Source organism: Hemitrygon akajei, unplaced genomic scaffold (assembly GCF_048418815.1).
Source record: "Hemitrygon akajei unplaced genomic scaffold, sHemAka1.3 Scf000085, whole genome shotgun sequence".
NCBI lineage: Eukaryota > Metazoa > Chordata > Chondrichthyes > Myliobatiformes > Dasyatidae > Hemitrygon > Hemitrygon akajei.
The window spans coordinates 933,500-941,865 of record NW_027331971.1 but is presented as its reverse complement, the minus strand read 5'-3'; positions in this window follow the sequence as shown (position 1 = coordinate 941,865).

Below are 8,366 nucleotides of genomic sequence, written 5' to 3'. Positions count from 1 at the left end.
CTAACCGTGACCCACTTGAATGCCTCCCGTGGCCCCGGTGTGACCACCTGCCTACAAATCCTCTCTACTAACTCTCATCCTCCCTGACTAGACGAAGGTCATCGAGCTGCAGCTCCAGTTCCCTAACACGGTCCCTTAGGAGCTGCAGCTCGGCGCACCTGGCGCAGATGTGGATGTCCGGTAGTCTAGGAGCCCTCGCACTCATAATTCCCTCTTTCGTCAAATAACATGAAAAACTGAAACCCAAACCTACCTTGCCTCGCCCATTTCCGCCCAAGCCCCTTGAGACAAAGCCCTTAATCCTATAAAAAACTATGCCATCTTCTGTCAGCCATTTCGGCCCTGGGGTGAAAAAAAATCTCTGACTATCCACATGATCAATGACTCTCTTCATATTATACACCTCTGTCAGGTCACCTCTCATCCTCTATCAGTACAAGGAGAAAATGCCCTGTTCTCCTAAGGCACGACCTCCATTCCACGTAACACCCTTGGAAATCTCCTCGGCACTCCCTCTCTATAGTGTCTATAGTATAGGCACTGGATCATGAAAATCTCCGTGCATTCACCCTGTTCATTTCCCGAACTCTTCCTTTCAAATTATTGCTGGAAATTTTGAAGCTTATTAATATTTCAAAACTGTACGTAGGTGGCCAGAACAGCCACGGTATGCTATCTACGGCCTCACGAACATGTTGTACAGATTCAACATAATGTCCCCACTCCTGTACTCAGAGATCTGATTGTGAAGGTCACTGTAATCAGCGCTGAATACGAGCCGGTCTGCCCGTGACGCCGATTTCCTGGAATTATCGGTCTATATCGCCAGGTCTCTTTTGAAATACTGCAGACTAAAGTCCACATATTCAGTATGTGCCTCGGAACCTAATGTTTCTTTCCTCACAACGCTGACCATCTCACACTTGTCTGTATTAAATGCCATCTACCATTTTTCAGCCCATTTCCTGGCCAGTCAACATTAAACTCCAAGCATGGATTGAGTTGCTGTCTGGAAGAACGCCTCCAACTTAGGAGTCGGCGGCAATTCTTTTGATTCAGTGTTCTACATCGACATCTGGGTCATTAACATTCATGGTAAAAAAACACAATGGGCCTATACCAATCCCTGCAATACACTTGCAGAGTCAAAGAATCAGCCATCCACTCTATGCTAATCGAGAAATAAAAAGTTCATCAATCCGTCCACAAGCAGCAACTAGATTCGTGTGGGCGTGTAAATTTTATTATCAAAGGTCGCTGTAATATTACTCTCTATCTATGTTATATGCTCAGATGTACATGCGTGCAACGTGTTTAATTATGATACATGTCATCACCTGTTACTGTGGTCTTTCTTCATTCAAATGACTCGAAACGACTGGTAGAACCGACAGAAAAAATGATTCTAACTTCCCCTTATATAAATTGTACCCTATTTCACCTGTCGAGCTGATGTCCCACCCTGAATATCAGAAACGTATGTGCTCCGCTGAATTGTCCATGTTGATTGTTCAGGATGATTGTCTACGTTAGAAGCAACACTAATCAGAAAATGTCCCATTTCAGCAGCTGACGTGAGATGCCTTTGAAAGTACATTGGTACCGCTTGTATTATCTTTTGATTAAAAGTTACTAACTTGCAACTTCCATTGGGGATACGAATTCATGATACACTTACATAGTGAGAAAAAAAACTGTTTAGCTAATTGTCCCTCATGCAACTGATGTCATAACCACATTAATTGCCTCAGTAGTATTACTCTGAATTGCATATAACTCTGTAAAACCGATCACCAGCCCATATGTGCAGCGGGAAATATCCATTCAACTGAACGCTGCTTCTGACGGAATATGGGATATCCAGCGATTTACTACATCGCGGGCGTTTTCTATCCTGCAATTGTAGCGATCGGTATCCCTGGTAAGGTAGTGGAGCCGGTCACTCTGTGTACGATGCCGTTGTCATCTTGCTTTCGTTCAATTGCACTGTTTGGAATTTTACTGAGCATTGATGTTACCTTCGTCTGAAATGTGTTTCTAGAATTGAGGATTCAAGCAATTGATAGTTTTGTTATTCAGCTTCCATATGGTTTCTACGTGATACTTTTATTCTCTTTTGTCAATTACGTTGGTGCCGATATTCCCATAATTCAATAATTAAACCTTGCTCGGCTTTCTGAACCGACAGTGGTCACATATTCAGATCGGAAGCTTTTTCAACTGACCGGCCAGTCGAATATAGGCACTCAGGTCTATTCTTCCGTAAAACTTGAAATTATGACTTATGCATTCAATCTCGTGATGTCACTGCAAATAAACCTTTCAGCTATTTCACCTCAAATAATGGAAATGGTGTTGTTTATGGAGCGATCGACCTTCACTGGTACGTGAGTCAAGGAAATGAAATGCCCAGTTCTAATCTGTAGAAAGTCCCCAACCCACCGTTAATTCTGTCCATTATTGTGCAGCAAGGAAAGAGTCACCACAAAATGAATTTCTGCTTTACATTTCCAAAATAATAATAATAATAATAATCATACCCTGAGTAGTATTGGAAAAATGGTTGGCATTCAGACATTTGCGGCTAACGAGAATTCGGTGATGATTTTTTTTCTCTCTCTCTGAATTTCTTGTAGTTAATTTAACGGCGATTGTGATCCTATCTCGTGGAAAATGCGGCCTCTCCAAATGCATCACACGTTACCTGGTTGGAATGGCAACAGCGGATATGATGGTGGTTATCGTTTTCGCCTTAGTGGAAGTGACCAACAATATCTACATTTATTCTAGACTCTTGCTCATCACTCCTGTATGCGCGGTGACACTTGTACTTTTTCTTGTGACGAGGGACTGTTCTGTTTGGTTTACAGTCAGTTTTACCGTCGATCGTTTCATCGCAATATGTTGTCGAAAGTTTGGGGAACGATACTGCACTGAGAGAACAGCAACGGTGGTTATGGTGACCGTGGTTATAGTGAGTTGCGGGAGAAATGTCCCGTTTTACTTTATTGTTGAACCTTACGTCATCATTGACCACATGCCGTGGCGTTGCACCTTCACATATGAATACGCTACTTCAGCCGTGTGGAAAGGAATGGAAATACTAGATGGAATTTTAACACCGTTGCTACCAATCGGTTTAATTGTTATCTGCAATGGGTTAACAGTAAGACATATAATTGCGGCAAATAGAGTCCGCAGCGGGCTTCGGAAGAGCAGCGATAAACAGAAAGATACCGAGGTGGAAAACCGCAGAAAATCGATGATTTTGTTGTTTGCAATTTCAGCTAATTTCATATTACTTTGGATGCCCTATACAGTTCATTCACTGCAATGGCAAACGGAAAATTACTATTACCTGGACAGATATTTGAGTTCCCCAGTATATATACTACAGCAATTTGGATACATGTTGCAAACTCTCAGTGTGTGCACCAATACTTGTATCTATACACTGACACAAAGGAAATTCAGACAAGAGCTGAAGGATGGAATGAAGTATGTGTTTACGTTAAATGGCCATCTGTGTAGATAACGACTACTCCAATTGCAATTCAGCGGAGTTTTAGGATAAAACAGTTTAAAGTATCAGTAGACTTCTTGGCAATTATGTCATAAATTCAAACAATAATGTGTCTGGTCATCCTGAAATGTGTAAATTCCAAACTACCTCAGTGAGTTTACAATTATCCGGGAAACGTTACTGCAGCATAAAAGCCAGGGCCAACAGGCTCTGGGACAGCTTCATCCACCAAGCTCTCAATCTGATTAACTCACGTTGATTTGAATGTTTTACTGTGTTACATTGATTTTTCTATTTATTATAAATTGCTATAAATTACTAGGATTGCACATTGCACATTTAGACGGAGACGTAACCTGAAGATATTTATTCCTCACGTATGCGAAGGATGTAAGAAATAAAGTCAGTTCAATCACAAGGGGAGGAATCAAGTCCGGACATCTCGGGATTCGATGTTTCAAAATATTCATAGTCGGGTAAAAGAGAGTAAAGGGGAAGTCTTTTGAACACAGGGAGAGTGTGACAGTTTCACAAATGTGGAATGGAGTACATTGTGGTGGGTTGTGTGTTAATAGACAGTGGGTGGAACGCAGAAGTCGGAAGGGAACAATCATTCGTTTGAGGGTATGCTGTACAGAGTTCCCATCACCAAGACGAAACCAGCAGGCAGAGACAGTGACATATTGGGAGATAAAATTTGAGCAGGTGCCATTTTAACACGGCTGCTGTCACAGGAAACTTAAATATCACTAATATTCATTGGCATGTGCTCTGGTTAGAAGATTTAGATGTGACAGAACTTCTTAGTTGTGTCCAGGAAGGAATCCTGGTATAATAGGCGAGCAGGTGGACAGGTGGAGAATCCATCCTGGATCTAGTACTAGAAAATTAAACGGAATAGGTAACAGATCTCTCCGCGGGACAGCATTTCAGAACGATAGAGCACAGATTCTCAGCATTTACTAATACCTTACACTAGGATAGGAGCAGACAATATGGAATGTATTTAGTTGATGCTATTATGTAGGAATTTGTTCGCCGAATTCGGAAAGTGATGTACAACAGAAATATAGAGGTTGTTAATGGAACACTAGATTGTGGTTCACGATCGGCTTGTTTATTAGAGGTGGGAAAATGATGTCCGTGTAATGTAACCCTGCTTGATAAGAGATATGGAAAGCTTCAAGGAGAAAACGAAATATACTAAAGGTATGGGAAGAAACGATCAGGCAGAGCTCTAGAGTGTCACAATGTAGCCAGTAGGGAATTTAACAATGGACTTGGAAGCGTTGAAAATGGAACATGAGAAGGCCCCGGAGAGCCGCATTGAGGTAGGTGAAAAACAGGAAATGACGAGGGAGAAAGTGGCAGAGATCAAAGAATAAAAAGAGGGAGTATGTGTCTGGAGAGCAAGGAGGCAGTTAAGGTCCTTACTGAAACTGTGCTTCGATATTCACCAGTGAGTGCGACATTGATGAATGTGGATACAGAGAAAAAGTGCAGGATTGTTGGGACATGCAGACGCTTAGAATTACGAGCTAGAAACTGGGAACACATGGAAATAAACCATTCCCCGGTGCCGGAAGGGAAGTACACAAGGTAATTAGAGAAAGCGAGTGAAGGAATTCCTGGGATTTGGACATGTCATTTGCGTCATCACTAGCCACAGAAGTAGTGCGTGAGGTTTGGCGAATGGCAAATGTTATTTCTTTGTTCAAGAAATGTGATGTGATCCTGAGAATTAAAGGCCAGTGAGTCTTCGGTCAGTAGTGAGTAAGCTGTTGGAAAAGTTTCTTAGAGGCAGAATTTATGAGTATCTGGAAAAACGTATCCACGTCGGGGATAGTCAGCATGGTTTGTGAGGGCAGGACGTCCTTTATGAGCCAGAATAAATTCCATGCGCAACTGAAAAATGGGCAGAAGTCAGAACAGTCCGGCTGATGGTCATTAATTGTTAAGGTGTTTAACTGGGTTTCCTCTGGTGCACGCATTCTGAACGTCAGATGACCTGGGAGTGACTATGCAGTGAAAGCTGACTGCATAGATTAGAACTAGCTTACCGAGGGATGGCCGATGAGGCGGTGGATGAAGATGTTCCACAAGGAAACGATCATCTTCAGTGCACTCTACAACTATAATTACACTCTACTATTACAGTGTTCTGCGACTAACCTTAATTTGACCATCCTGCAGTACTTGCATAATTTACTGAGTTAAGGCTGATGATGAAATCAAGATACTAAATTCCGACTGAAACTTCACGCTATCTAAATTGAACTCACGTTTATCAATTAGAGGGCCGATGCTACGATTACATCAAAAACAATCTTTTCCAATGGAAATCTGCAACTCAAAATGAGCATTGCAGTCTTCTTCAGCATCCTTAGCGCTACCCAAATAAACTAGCCTCCCATAATCCGAATTCCAAATTCCCAATTCAAGAACTCACGAATTTGTCTTAATGTCAATTTACCTTTGAACAGCGGGTTTATCGTACCCAGAATACATAAACTAACATCTCAATCACTTTAACCCTGATTTTACATGGCCGGTGTGAACTCTGTGTCTCTCTCTGAAATCAATACCAAAGCAAAGAAGCAGAACAACACAATTTAAATACGCAGGTAAATCAAAGCAAAAATCTGAGCTCCAGCGTTTTTTCCTTCAAAACTGTCACAGGTAACTTAAATAGAATAAACGTTTAATTCTTAGAGTGAAAATCCTTATCAAATATTTTGAAGAATAAAGAGAAATCAGACGTGGGTAATTGCGGCCCCATTGACTAATACTTCTTTACAATTTCGCAAAAAAAACTTTCTGATATTCACATGTTCCTGGAAATTTATTTCAACTAATGAAGCAGATATTTGCAGGCAGTGATATCCTACTGTGAAAGAAAGGACTAATTCAAACGTCCTTATAATGCAATCCTAACAATCACAAGACTGGCCTTCCGTTAATTCACGCAAGCATTACCTCTGTTTCTCTTTCAACTGAACTCACAAATGTCTAGTCCTTGTGCAATAGTTTACAGTCTCAATACGTTCACACTTTAAACTGTCGCAGAGCATGAAATATTCCCAAGTTTTGAACAGTTAACAAATAATCTATAATTAGAATTACACAGTTTTTAAGTAATTCTTTCGAGTAGAAAGCAGAAGGACGCTTGTTGTTATGCATCGTACGCAAGTTAATATTCAGCGTGTTGAAATCATGACGGCACCATGTGACCAAATCTCCAACAACTTAAACGTGCTTTCATCTCTAATCAGGGACCAAGGATAGGACTGAGACTAAATGAACGATTTGTTGTATAGTGTCATGCTTAATAATCACTATTACCAACTTTAAAGTAACAGATTTGGGCACTGTGCAGGGACCTTTGCCAGACGAACATCCAATCCGGAACTATGCTGTTTAACGCCTTCCTAGTGCAGTGAAGGTATATTTCTTGAGTGTGATACCTCCCTTATAATAGGAAGGAGGAGCTTAGGATATTGGCGCCTAAAGGAGACAGCTTTTCTCGCATCTTCGGAAACAGCTCTATTTTGATATTTAATATCTCTTTTCTTTTCAGGGTTGTTTTGAAGAGTCTGGTCGGGAGTTACACGCAATAAAAACATATAAAGCTATGAAAGGGACAGATAAAATGAAGGCAGCAAAATGTTTTCAATGGTAGTTGAGACTAGAACTAGGAAATTCGGCGATGTAGAAATTTGACGGAGATGAGGAGGACCTGTTTTTCGACAGTAGTGAATATGCGGATTTCTATGCCCAATGCCCAACAGAGGCTACCCCAGTACATATATTTAAGTCAAAGTTCGATAAATTCTTACATACTAGGGGAATTAAGGGTTATGGTGAAAAGCCAGGCAGGAGGAGATGAGACCATTGGCAGATTGGTCATGATCTTATTAAATTGCGGAGCAGGCTTGGTTGGCCAAATGCCCTACCCCTGCTACTGTTTCTTCTGCTTTTATGCTGCTCATATGATAGCATTTTGTTACCACCTATAGTGGTATCCGCTTTTAATGCACTAACGTAAATTACCAAATTCTTTAACTCTTCACTTGCTCCTTGTTTTTCGGCAAAGTCGAATGTTAAGAATAAAATTCTGAGGCTTTATAAAACTGCTATGTCTTTGATATGTTTGCATTGGAACCCATTCAAATCAATGTCCTTTTCTCTGCAGTATCTAGACATTACATAGATCTCTGGTGATCAGTTGTCTGTAACAGTTCACTGTGGTTATCCGCGGCCAGATAACTGTGGTTATCTCAATATCATGATCAATATCTCTTAGAAGCTGAGGCAGAAGGATTTACCACACGTTATACTGTACTTTCAGATTCTGCCACTTTGCCTTCCATTGCGACTTCCTCGCTGCTCGCAAATGGAGAAGGGGGTGAGACTTTTTACAATAGGACTGGGTTCTTTGGTTGTATGCTGACAGGAGATATTTGGAAGTAGGCTGACTATCGTCATCATAACCATACGGAGCTACGTCACTACGTCCGGCACAAACGTCCTGTTTCAAATCCAGTCCCTGTTTACTCTTGCTCTGTGAGTGGGAATGGTGGCGCAGGAACTTTACTATCGGCTGTGGACACTTCTTTAGATCTCCAGTGATACGTTTCTGTTCTGATAATCATTTCGGCATTACATTCAAAATGTGTTGAATTAATTATACAATTTACGCACTTCGCTACAAGCTAAAGTGCTTCTTATCACTCACTCTTTCCATTCACAAAGAATCTGAAATTCATCCAAATACATTATTTCCATGTTCCTTGCACTTTCCCGTCTAGCAAATACGTTGCCTTCTCATTAATGTGGACAGTTT